The sequence below is a fragment of the Palaemon carinicauda genome, chromosome 30 (assembly GCF_036898095.1).
Source record: "Palaemon carinicauda isolate YSFRI2023 chromosome 30, ASM3689809v2, whole genome shotgun sequence".
Classification (NCBI taxonomy): domain Eukaryota; kingdom Metazoa; phylum Arthropoda; class Malacostraca; order Decapoda; family Palaemonidae; genus Palaemon; species Palaemon carinicauda.
This window is the reverse complement of record NC_090754.1, coordinates 91,598,008-91,611,746: the sequence shown is the minus strand read 5'-3', so window position 1 is coordinate 91,611,746 and position 13,739 is coordinate 91,598,008. Positions and strand designations below refer to the sequence as shown.

Below are 13,739 nucleotides of genomic sequence, written 5' to 3'. Positions count from 1 at the left end.
AGTGCGTTCGTTTTTATTGTATTCGGGATTTATTTACCCGACATTTTAGTGCGTTCGTTTTTATTGTATTCGGGATTTATTTACCCGACATTTTAGTGCGTTCGTTTTTATTGTATTCGGGATTTATTTACCCGACATTTTAGTGCGTTCGTTTTTATTGTATTCGGGATTTATTTACCCGACATTTTAGTGCGTTCGTTTTTATTGTATTCGGGATTTATTTACCGACATTTTAGTGCGTTCGTTTTTATTGTATTCGGGATTTATTTACCCGACATTTTAGTGCGTTCGTTTTTATTGTATTCGGGATTTATTTACCCGACATTTTAGTGCGTTCGTTTTTATTGTATTAGGGATTTATTTACCCGACATTTTAGTGCGTTCGTTTTTATTGTATTCGGGATTTATTTACCCGACATTTTAGTGCGTTCGTTTTTATTGTACAGTATTCGGGATTTATTTACCCGACATTTTAGTGTGTTCGTTTTTATTGTACAGTATTCGGGATTTATTTACCCGACATTTTAGTGCGTTCGTTTTTATTGTATTCGGGATTTAATTACAGACATTTTAGTGCGTTCGTTTTTATTGTATTCGGGATTTATTTACCCGACATTTTAGTGCGTTCGTTTTTATTGTATTAGGGATTTATTTACCCGACATTTTAGTGCGTTCGATTTTATTGTACAGTATTCGGGATTTATTTACCCGACATTTTAGTGCGTTCGTTTTTATTGTATTCGGGATTTATTTACCCGACATTTTAGTGCGTTCGTTTTTATTGTACAGTATTCGGGATTTATTTACCCGACATTTTAGTGCGTTCGTTTTTATTGTACAGTATTCGGGATTTATTTACCCGAAATTTTAGTGCGTTCGTTTTTATTGTACAGTATTCGGGATCTATTTACCCGACATTTTAGTGCGTTCATTTTTATTGTATTCGGGATTTATTTACCGACATTTTAGTGCGTTCGTTTTTATTGTATTCGGGATTTATTTACCCGAAATTTTAGTGCGTTCGTTTTTATTGTATTCGGGATTTATTTACCCGACATTTTAGTGCGTTCGTTTTTATTGTATTCGGGATTTATTTACCCGACATTTTAGTGCGTTCGTTTTTATTGTATTCGGGATTTATTTACCCGACATTTTAGTGCGTTCGTTTTTATTGTATTCGGGATTCATTTACCCGACATTTTAGTGCGTTCGTTTTTATTGTATTCGGGATTTATTTACCCGACATTTTAGTGCGTTCGTTTTTATTGTATTCGGGATTTATTTACCCGACATTTTAGTGCGTTCGTTTTTATTGTATTCGGGATTTATTTACCCGACATTTTAGTGCGTTCGTTTTTATTGTATTCGGGATTTATTTACCCGACATTTTAGTGCGTTCGTTTTTATTGTATTTGGGATTTATTTACCCGACATTTTAGTGCGTTCGTTTTTATTGTATTCGGGATTTATTTACCCGACATTTAAGTGCGTTCGTTTTTATTGTATTCGGGATTTATTTACCCGACATTTTAGTGCGTTCGTTTTTATTGTATTCGAGATTTATTTACCCGACATTATAGTGCGTTTGTATGCGGGATTTATTTACCCGACATTTTAGTGCGTTTGTATTCGGGATTTATTTACCCGACATTTTAGTGCGTTTGTATTCGGGATTTATTTACCCGACATTTTAGTGCGTTTGTATTCGGGATTTATTTACCCGACATTTTAGTGCGTTTGTATTCGGGATTTTTTTACCCGACATTTTAGTGCGTTTGTATTCGGGATTTATTTACCCGACATTTTAGTGCGTTTGTATTCGGGATTTATTTACCCGACATTTTAGTGAGGTTGTATTCGGGATTCATTCACCCGTCATTTTAGTGCGTTTGTATTCGGGATTCATTCACCCGACATTTTAGTGCGTTTGTATTCGGGATTTATTTACCCGACATTTTAGTGCTTTTGTATTCGGGATTTATTTACCCGACATTTTTGTGCGTTTGTATTCGGGATTTATTTACCCGACATTTTTGCGCGTTAGTTTTTATTGTATTCGGGATTTATTTACCCGACATTTTTGCGCGTTGGTTTTTATTGTATTCGGGATTTATTTACCCGACATTTTTGCGCGTTCGTTTTTATTGTATTCGGGATTTATTTACCCGAAATTTTTGTGCGTTCGTTTTTATTGTATTCGGGATTTATTTACCAGACATTTTTGTGCTTTTGTTTTTATTGTATTCGGGATTCATTTACCCGACATTTTTGTGCGTTAGTTTTTATTGTATTCGGGATTCATTTACCCGACATTTTTGTGCGTTTGCATTCGGGGTTTATTTACCCGACATTTTAGTGCGTTTGTATTCGGGATTTATTTACCCGACATTTTAGTGCGTTTGTATTCGGATTTATTTACCCGACATTTTAGTGCGTTTGTATTCGGGATTTATCTACCTAACATTTTAGTGCGTTTGTATTCGGGATTTATTTACCCGACATTTTTGTGCGTTTGTATTCGGGATTTATCTACCCGACATTTTTGTGCGTTTGTATTCGGGATTTATCTACCCGACATTTTTGTGCGTTTGTATTCGGGATTTATCTACCCGACATTTTTGTGCGTCTGTATTCGGGATTTATTTACCCGACATTTTTGTGCATCTGTATTCGGGATTGATTTATCCGACATTTTAGTGCGTTTGTATTCGGGATTTATTTACCCGACATTTTAGTGCGTTTGTATTCGGGATTTATTTACCCAACATTTTTGTGCGTTTGTATTTGGGATTATTTACCCGACATTTTTGTGCGTCTGTATTCGGGATTGATTTATCCGACATTTTAGTGCGTTTGTATTCAGGATTTATTTACCAGACATTTTAATGCGTTTGTATTCGGGATTTATTTACCTGACATTTTTGTGCGTTTGTATTCGGGATTTATTTACCCGACATTTTTGTGCGTTCGTTTTTATTGTATTCGGGATTTATTTACCCGACATTTTTGTGCGTTCGTTTTTATTGTATTCGGGATTTATTTACCCGACATTTTTGCGCGTTCGTTTTTATTGTATTCGGGATTTATTTACCCGACATTTTTGTGCGTTCGTTTTTATTGTATTCGGGATTTATTTACCCGACATTTTTGTGCATTCGTTTTCATTGTATTCGGGATCCATTTACCCGACATTTTTGTGCGTTCGTTTTTACTGTATTCGGGATTCATTTACCCGACATTTATGTGCATTCGTTTTTATTATATTCGGGATTTATTTACCCGTCATTTTTGTGCGTTAGTTTTCATTGTATTCGGGATTTATTTACTCGACATTTTAGTGCGTTTGTATTCGGGATTTATTTACCCGACATTTTAGTGCGTTTGTATTCGGGATTTATTTACCCGAAATTTTAGTGCGTTTGTATTCGGGATTTATCTACCCGACATTTTAATGCGTTTGAATTCGGGATTTATTTACCCGACATTTTTGTGCGTTTGTATTCGGGATTTATCTACCCGACATTTTTGTGCGTTTGTATTCGGGATTTATCTACCCGACATTTTTGTGCGTCTGTATTCGGGATTATTTACCCAACATTTTTGTGCGTCTGTATTCGGGATTTATTTACCCGACATTTTTGTGCGTTTGTATTCGGGATTTATTTACCCGACATTTTAGTGCGTTTGTTTTCGGGATTTATTTACCCGACATTTTTGTGCGTTTGTATTCGGGATTTATTTACCCGACATTTTTGTGTGTTCGTTTTTATTGTATTCGGTATTTACCAGACATTTTTGTGCGTTCGTTTTTATTGTATTCGGGATTTATTTACCCGACATTTTTGTACCTTCATTTTTATTGTATTCCGGTTTATTTACCCAACATTTTGTGCGTTCGTTTTTAGTGTATTCGGGATTTATTTACCCGACATTTTAGTGCGTTCGTTTTTATTGTATTCGGGATTTATTCACCCGACATTTTAGTGCGTTCATTTTTATTGTATTCGGGATTTATTTACCCGACATTTTTGTGCGTTAGTTTTTATTGTGTTCGGGATTTATTTACCCGACATTTTAGAGCGTTCATATTTATTGTATTCGGGATTTAGTTACCCGACATTTTTGTGCGTTCATTTTTATTGTATTCGGGATTTATTTACCAGACATTTTTGTGCGTTCGTTTTTATTGTATTCGGGATTTATTTACCCGACATTTTTGTGCGTTCGTTTTTATTGTATTCGGGATTTATTTACCCGACATTTTTGTGCGTTCGTTTTTATTGTATTCGGGATTTATTTACCCGACATTTTTGTGCGTTAGTTTTCATTGTCTTCGGGATTTATTTACCCGACATTTTTGTGCATTCGTTTTCATTGTATTCGGGATTTATTTACCCGACATTTTTGTGCGTTCGTTTTTATTGTATTAGGGATTAATTACACAACAAAAAATATTTTCTAAAGGTTTGAACTTTTGAAGTTCTACCGAGTGCGGCTGTCAAATGTCTTAGAAAACTAATCACTCCTGCTGCGTGTGATGTCTCTTCTGCTGCGTGTGCTGTCTCTTCTGCTGCGTGTGCTGTCTCTTCTGCTGCGTGTGCTGTCTCTTCTGCTGCCCATGACATCTCTTCTGCTGCCCATGACGTCTCTTCTGCTGCCCGTGATGTCTCTCCTGCTGCAAGTTTTTAATCTTTCACTTTTTTTTTTATTTAACATTAGTTTTTTATCGGAACAAAAGACTAGTAATTTATGGTCATTCTATGTTCTTAGACAGTTTGTTATGTTGGCAGGCAAACTTTCATTGATTGATAATAGAACTTTATTCAGCAGTCTTCAATATTGGCAAAGTTTTTTCAACTTTATATAGTATTTTGATTTCAGTCTTTAATTAATGAAAAGAAAACCAGTGACTGTACTGTCCAGAGTAGCCCTTCATGGAAGAAAAGTTAAATATATTGACAGAGTAGCCTAGTCCTCTGAGGAAGAAAATAGACATAAGGACTCAAAGTAGACGGTGATATATGTAAAGAAAGTATTGATAGTGATAGTCAAAAAGTAGTCCTCTATATAGAAAGGAAGCAACAGTCAAAGCAACGAATTAGATATACTGAGTTAGGTATCATTGCTAGATTATGAAGGTATGCTAATGATCAATTGCAGGAGACCTTAACCAAATCCTTTACTAACATTCTCTAAGAGTCTATATCACTTATTACTTTACTTCCCACTTTTTATCTCCAAGGTCCGGGTCAGTTAGGCTTAAAGGAAAGACTTGCAAAAGTATGCCGATTCCTAGCTGACCTCTGTGACCTAATGTGCTGATTCCTGGCTGAGCCTGTCTGGGCTCAGTGAGGTGTAAAGGCACATCATAGCGCTTATGCGCGATTCACGCTGATTCCTGGCTTACTTCTGTGACTCTGTCACGGGTTGGTTACAGTGTTAAAGGCGTGATGGTGTCCGGGTCAGTTAGGCTGAAAGGAAAGACTTGCAAAAGTATGCCGATTCCTAGCTGACCTGTGACCTAATGTGCTGATTCCTGGCTGAGCTTGTCTGGGCTCAGTGAGGTGTAAAGGCACATCATAGCGCTTATGCGCGATTCACGCTGATTCCTGGCTTACTTCTGTGACTCTGTCACGGGTTGGTTACAGTGTTAAAGGCGTGATGGTGTCCGGGTCAGTTAGGCTGAAAGGAAAGACTTGCAAAAGTATGCCGATTCCTAGCTGACCTGTGACCTAATGTGCTGATTCCTGGCTGAGCCTGTCTGGGCTCAGTGAGGTGTAAAGGCACATCATAGCGCTTATGCGCGGATCACGCTGATTCCTGGCTTACTTCTGTGACTCTGTCACGGGTTGGTTACAGTGTTAAAGGCGTATTGGAACATCCGGTTTCTGGCGAAAGTCATTTCGCCAGAAACCGGCTAGTAAACGGTTCCGTTATCTTATAGCGAGGGACTTAGAACCCCCTCAACATAAGGTTTCGGTTGTCGGGGTAGTCTCAATCTTGGGGTGATCACAAACCTCTTGATTGTTACTACTTTGATCCGCTCTGGTTTGGGGTTCCAGAGACGCTCAAGTGTTGGTGACATGTGCTCCCAACATGTGCTCGCAACACATGGAGGTGGGTGCATGGTACTGATCTTGTTGTGGACGTCCCCCCTGTCTCAAAGGTCATGACCTCATCGTGGTGAGACAGTGGCAACATGCTTCATACATGGTGTGCTTCAATACACTACAAAATTTTATAAGCATGGCTAACTATGACCATAACACCATTGGTTTAAAGTCTCCTGCTTGTACTGAAAGGGAAAAGCACCTTTAGAACTTAATGATAATATTTCCTGCGGTTGAAATAGTTTCAACATATTACATTAGTATCAATGGCTCTAAAAATGCAAAGGGGGATAATACAGGAATAGTGATACAGTAGATTAAGTGGTACTTTTTTTGTTGGTTATCTTTAGATGAAATACATTTTGCAATCTTAAGTCAAATGACTTTATAGAACTTTGGACTTGATGGTATTTAGGTAGGTCTTAATGTGTCAGGTATTTTGGGGGTAAAAAACTTGATTGCATAGAAGTATATCTTGAGGTACAAATTGCTGTATAGTGGTCAGGTTCATAGCACATTTCTGTAAGGTAATTCTGAAAGCCTGGTTAAGGTAAGTTGTGAAATATCAAAGTTTTTATATAATTATCGAATGTGTAGTAGGTTTTAGGCGCGTATAAAAAGTAGGTTTGTTGTAAAGTGTTTGTGAATGTCTTCTGCCCCCTATGTTTTTATAAAAGTTTATTATTTTTCAGGTTTTTGTAAGTTTGTACCAATATAATAATTTAATTATGATCATTATTCTATTTTTAAATGCTAAATAATCTATAAACTTCATACTATCTACCATAATATTTCTATGCAAATCCTCTAACAATTATATAAGTAAATACTTCGCTGATATTGACATATCTTTCTCCCTTTCAGGTAACAGGTCTGGCCTCACAAGGTAGTGTGGTTGGCAGCCATTTTGACCTTTTAACACATTTTTATTGCAAGGTAATACGATATTCTGTAAAAATTTCAACAACTATTATTTACCTACCGAAAATAAATGTTGAAAAGAGTATTGATATTTTTTGGGCCCCAAAAAACATTTAGTTTTTTCTCATTTTAGGAAGAGTTACCTTGTTGATCCTCCAACTCCCCCCCCCCCCCACCCCCTTCCACCCTGGATCTTACCAAAGAGTGCTCAATTATCGTAGAATAAGTGCTTAAAATAGTTTCAGTTTATTTTCTTATTTAGATTTTAGGTGAATATTTTTGTGGTAATTTTTTATACTTTTTTTTTAATTTATTTGTAAAAAATGTTTATTTTGTACATAGCTTTTATCTATTCTTTTTTTTATATTAGAACATTCTTTGAATCTTTTTTTTTATTTAAGAAGGTATTGAATTGGCTTACAAATTAATTTTTAATGAATTTGTTTGGACCGGGTTAAAATCGACCCATCAAAACCTATCCAAGGTGGTGAAATAACATTACCTATCCAGGGTTATTAAATTGTTATTTCTAATTATTATAAGATTGTTTAACTGATTTATATAATTAATTCTAATATGAAATACTTCTTGTTGTACTGTAAGGAAACCTTAATTTTAGGAAATACAATATTCAAGTTTTACTGATAAAATTCATATCCATTTAAGCACTTTTTGAAAAGGATGTTTATGGCACAACAATTTATTTTTGTTCTGATTTCAGAGTGATACCTGATTACTTAAGACATAGCAGCTCTTCGAATAAAAGGTATGTCAAAAAAATACTACAGTATATTATGTTAATATTAATTTACTACTTGCCATGACTAGCATAAAGATAGAAAGTCAAGCCTATTGCATCATTACTTGTTGGGGTCGCGTAGGTTTTACCCTCGGAAAAAAAATATTTAAATCTTCCAGGAATATGCCACCATTAACGCCACTATCCTTTGATAAGATTTTTCATTATTGCTATTGTAAATTCTTAATTTTCAACTTTTTGTCAAAATGATAATGTAAAGTACCCTTGACAGAAAATGCTAAGAAAGCTTCTGCCTGGATCATATCTGTAATTAATTTCAATACTACTCTTCCCTTTGAAATGACAAATGCTGTTGAAGCCTTAACATCTTTAATGTTCTGTTTCAGATGAGAAATGTTACCTTTGATGACATTGGTCCACGATAGTACTTGGAATGAACATTAAAAGAATGAGACCTGTTTCTTGGCCTTAGAGAAGACTTGGCAGAAAACTACTATTGGGAAAAGTTTTGTAACTTGGGTCATGGATGTCGGGAGCGGAATGATTGCACCCAAGTATGACAGTTGCTTGCATCACATTATTGCCTACTCCTATAAACAAGGCCGTACAGATATTATTATGAGGTTCTGTCCGAACTCTTCAGAAGTTGCTGTACCTCTGATTAATATCGTCCGCCCTAAGACTGATGCCAGTGGACAGATCATAGACGTGCCTTTGAAGCTATCAAAGTTTTGTCTTGAAGTCTTCGTTTTGAAGGAATCTGAATCGGACAAGCTGTTTATCAAAGGAGAAGCTAGTGATGTGGCTGAAGGAGCAGTTTTGATGCGGACCAGTGACGATAATGTACTACTGTACACCAGATTTCTTATTTAAATAAAGTGAAGCCGCCTCAGTTCCTAGAGTACAGTGGAAAAGGAAGCTTGGGCTCTCCTTCATGCTCTTGAAAAATATTGATTCGTATAAAAATCATCTAATTATTTCATATATATAAAATTAATAGATAATCCATCTCTTGTATAGTTTTTTTTTTTACCGTAATCCATTGCCTTTTGTAAGTGAAATTAAAAAAAACTTCAAAATTAACTCTATGGGCCTTGGTCCTGCAGCAGTATAACATTGGGGTATTGCATATCAAAGGCAATATTAAACCTCATTGCCGACATCCCTCCCAAATGTTGACTTTTGCTTCTGTATACAAAAATTCTAGTCTATTAGTTTGTTATTTGGATGTACATGTTGTCTCCCCTTAAGGGGAGGGACAAGTTAAGATGCATCATGATATTTGTCTCTTTGTGTTCAATATGTACTTTAATGAAATTTATGTAATTGTATTGAACTGTTATTGTTTGCATTTTGTTATTGCTGCTATACTTTAATAGTTTTAAGTTGTTGTTTTTTTTTTTTTTTTAAGAGTAGATCCACAGAGTCTGTGTAACTGTAAAGGTTAAATTCAATTATCTCCAAGTATTTCGTAATTTGCTCCCACAAGAATTGGTTTTTATGTCATTACTTTATTTGATTAGGAGTTATGCATCAAGTTTTCTGATGTGGTGATTTGAATATTTAAAGATAAACCTAGATATATATAAATTATTTCTACATATAAGTCTTATTCAAATATAATTTAGGTCAAGTTTTCCTTTAGTTTTTGTCTCCTTTATTATATATCACATCTTATCATCGCACACTCTCTTTAGACAAATTCAGCATTGTTACCAATGGCATAACAACATATACATATAGATTATTTGTGTGTGTCGAGGAATGCTGTGCTGCCATCTCTTGTATATGTTTTTACTCCATGGACTAAAGAAGTTATTACTTTGTTTATTTGGTTGAACTCCTTTTTTTTTTTTTTTCCAACATGGAAAGTCCCCAGCATTTCTCTTATCACTACTTGACACCTAGCCATCCGTAACAGTAAGTACTGAAAGGACTCCTTTATTCAAATTGTTCTATGTATTAGTGTATTATATAATGTCGTGTGTTAAAGTGATTTAGTGTTTATAAGGGTATACTGTATAACTAATGAAGATTGTTTGTGTATTGGAAATGTCATATGTTAACCTGCGAGTGTTTGATAGTTTATAATGTATAAACAATAAGGTTAGAATCAAGTTTTACTTCATTGTGCATTTTCTGCAGTCAAGAACTTTTATATTATATCAAGTTTGTTGTTGTAAATATGTTTATATTTTGCAGAACTCCTTAGACCTTGGTCAGTCTTCTTCATTATTGGTCCTAGACCTTAGACTCTTGGTCATTGGATCTTATTTCATCCTTAGATACAAGTGATTCTTCGTCAGACTGTAATCACTTACAGTACTTTTCCTTATGATTACACTCGCAAGATCTTCAATAGACCTTTATATTATTATAGAAGTTCCTGGTGTTATACACGAAGTTTGTTAATTTTGTATGTTTCAGTTTGTAGATATAATTTAAGTTGATAAAATTTTTCATGTTATATCTTTATATTAAAAATTAAACAAGGAAACTTAAAAATTAACAATCAAATATATTTTTAAAAGAAACAGAGTTCATGGAATATAAAATGTGAAAACCATTACTCGACAATGTGTGTGTGTGTGTGTATTTATATGCAAACTCTTAATTCTTTCTTTACTCGTAAAAGCGCATAACTCTTGAGGTTTCCAGCAAGGTAGAGGGAGAAAGATCAGTGACCTTTAGTGAACTCTCAGATGGTAGAAATGTCCCTTGGTCCAGTGCAACCCTTTCAAGTGGGAGAAGGGTGCGAAGTATCTCACGATAAATAAATAAAGATCTTAAGTTTAAAAATCCAGAGTAAAGCTTAACATCATGGAAACTTAGTGTCCAAAATTGAACTAAGATGGCAAATTTTAGCAGCCTTTGTCAGTTCTTGTAATATATGGCCTGGATATGTGTATTCACTGAAAGAAGATTTGACTGGATTCGAAAAGAAAAAGACTTAGATGGAGGAACGTGGTTTCTACATTCTGGGAGAGAGCATGGCACTCCATATCAGCAAGAAGGTTTTTCTTTCTTATTTTTTTCTCACGAACTGATAATAGGGAACACATTGCTTGAACACAGATATGCGGAAGATATAGCAACCAACTTGACCATTTATCAATAATGTAAAAATTCACTAAGTTGAAGACCAGGAAAAGTAATGAAAACCTAACTTATAATTCTCAGATATGACATTGAAAAACTAAGATAACACAAGTAGTAAAAAGGATTGTTATAGTGCCGAAACAGATTTTTAGGCTTAGAAATGTTACCTGATGATAAAGTAGAAATAGATTTGAATATTTATTGCAATAAAATTGAAATCTTTCAGGAATCTGCCAACATCCCAATCAGACAGCGAAAACTATCAATCCTAAATTTTAAGATACTATCTACTTTCAGTTTATGGTGATAGATTTACTATTCTTAAGTAAATCTTACTAATTTTACATCGTACAATTATACAAGTAATGGAAGGTAATATCCCTAGAGGCATTAACTCATGATTTTGCTAAGGCGACTTTACAACAAAACAAAACAATATAATATAGTTAGCCTTAAATTAGGTTTTCTCTAAACGGGAAGTCGCGTCGTTTTCTTTTACCTGAGCCCACTTTTCTAGGGGTAACTTGCTTATACATTTCACTCTTATACTGTATATCATTTAAATATTAAATTATATTCTTATCAAATTCAGCTTTAAAAACCCAACCTAATAGTAGAAAAAGGCCGAAAATATAGCATTCAAGGCTAACCAGTTATAGTTACCAAATTTAGGTAACTAGCATCCAGGTGATCTGATGATAATATGATTCATCACCTCAAGTTGAAACTAATTCAGTGTTGCCTTAAGTGTGGTAGAGTAGAGATGTCTGCGCGCGATTTCTATTTTGGTTCATCGGAGATACATAATTTCAAGCGGCAGTGGTACATCAATGTGAAATGTAAGTACAACATTTGATTTCCATGTGTAGCATATTGATTAATATTATTCTATGGATGTTTCCTTTTTGTAGAAGTTTTAAACTCCGCGCTTAAGAGTGGGGAAAGTGTAGCTACTAGCTGTTGGGGGCGGCTTTTGTCTACGTAAATATTCACAAGTTTTCCTTTATAGATAAACAAAATAAACAAATAATCAATGTACATACTATTGCCCCGAATTAAACGTTAACATCTGGAAGTAGTTTTCTCGAACGTAGATCTTCAGATTTTGAAATAAATTGTGTGAAAGCATTAGCAATTTGATATTTCTTCAACGTTTCTGATACTCGTTAATAGACTCTCTCTCTCTCTCTCTCTCTCTCTCTCTCTCTCTCTCTCTCTCTCTCTCTCTCTCTCTCTCTCTCTCTCTCTCTCTCTCTCTGTATATATATATATATATATATATATATATATATATATATATATATATATATATATATATATATATATATATATATATATATATAAATACACACACACACACACACACACATATATATATATATATATATATATATATATATATATATATATATATATATATATATATATATATATATATATACTACCCAGCAATCTAAAAGTTTTATTCCAGCTGTCACAGATTGTGGAATGATGTTCCTCTAATCTGGCGATTAAATCGGTGGAACTTCAAAAGTTCAAACTTGTAAATTCGTTTTCTATTGAACAGGTTGACATAAATCTCTCTTTGTAGCTTGGCTAGTTATAATAATGTCAGATACTCAGACTTTTAAACAGTTGTTCCTGTTTTACTTGAAAATATTTTTTTTTTCAAATTTTCCATTAGTTAACTTTTACGAACTAATTAATCTTGTTAAAAGTAATAGCCTACACACAATATATATATATATATATATATATATATATATATATATATATATATATATATATATATATATATATATATATATATATATATATATATATATATATATATATATATATATATATGTGTGTGTGTGTGTGTGCGTGTATATATATGCGTATATATGCATATTTTATTTACCAAACGAAATGAACAAAATTCCTTTTTAAGATTTTTAATTTTAGTCATTTTGAGCAATAATGACAGACAAAGTCTCAATTTTTATCATATTTGAAATAATCTAATAGTAATCTTTTATAAAAGATATATTTTATATGAAATAATTTGCGAATTCAACAATAGGATTAAATTTCTTTAAGAGTAGGCCTACAAGCCAAAAATGCTAAAATAAATATTGAGAAATCACTGAATAGAATCAACAGCCAATATTGAAAATAAATTTAGTGGAAGGCTATATATATATATATATATATATATATATATATATATATATATATATATATATATATATATATATATATATATATATATATAGTACAATGGGTTTTTATCTTATATTATTGTATTAATTGAGTTTTGTTTCCCTATTGAAAAATCGTCTCCCAGAAGGAACTATAGATTATATTATGTTTTAGGTCAAATATAGATATTTCCAGTACTGAATATTCATTGTTGATTAATTATTTTCAATTTGAAAAGAAAACATTGTCTTTAAAACAACGTTGTAATGTTATATAAGATTCAAAGAAGTTTTTTTTTTCAGTTATGTCTCTTGCTTTGTGTTCATATGTAATAATGAACACATAAAATCATATGATCTTTAGGTAGTAGTTTGTTCAACCAAATTTTTATTCCATTGCATATATAAGATTTATTTATTTGGTATATTATATTTTCATTTTATGCCACGTGGCAGTTATGGAAACTGGTCTGCCACTTGTTTTACCAAACAAGAAAACAAAATACCTTTAAATTATCTGAGTTTGAAGGAAAATATGGCATTAAAAGTATATAAACTGGATTTCAACTTTATATATCTAGTGATTTATTATAGAATATAAATTTAATACGACAATATCCTTAACATTAAACAATAGAAATATTTATGACTATCTAGAAAAAGAGA

The 13,739-nt window shown here is 33.3% G+C and overlaps 1 long non-coding RNA gene across 2 annotated transcripts in view; it reads left to right on the top strand.

The window, feature by feature from the left end:
- The window catches only part of LOC137623866 (uncharacterized), an 11,194-nt gene extending 2,862 nt beyond the window's left edge, over positions 1 to 8,332 (top strand). The window contains exons 2-3 of one of the 2 annotated variants that reach the window (XR_011040660.1): positions 7,753 to 7,797; positions 8,178 to 8,332. This is a non-coding gene — a long non-coding RNA (uncharacterized lncRNA). Of the gene's footprint in view, positions 1 to 7,212; positions 7,798 to 8,177 lie in introns of those variants that run through there. The other variant, XR_011040659.1, reaches the window with a different exon arrangement.
- Positions 8,333 to 13,739: the final 5,407 nt, after the last annotated feature.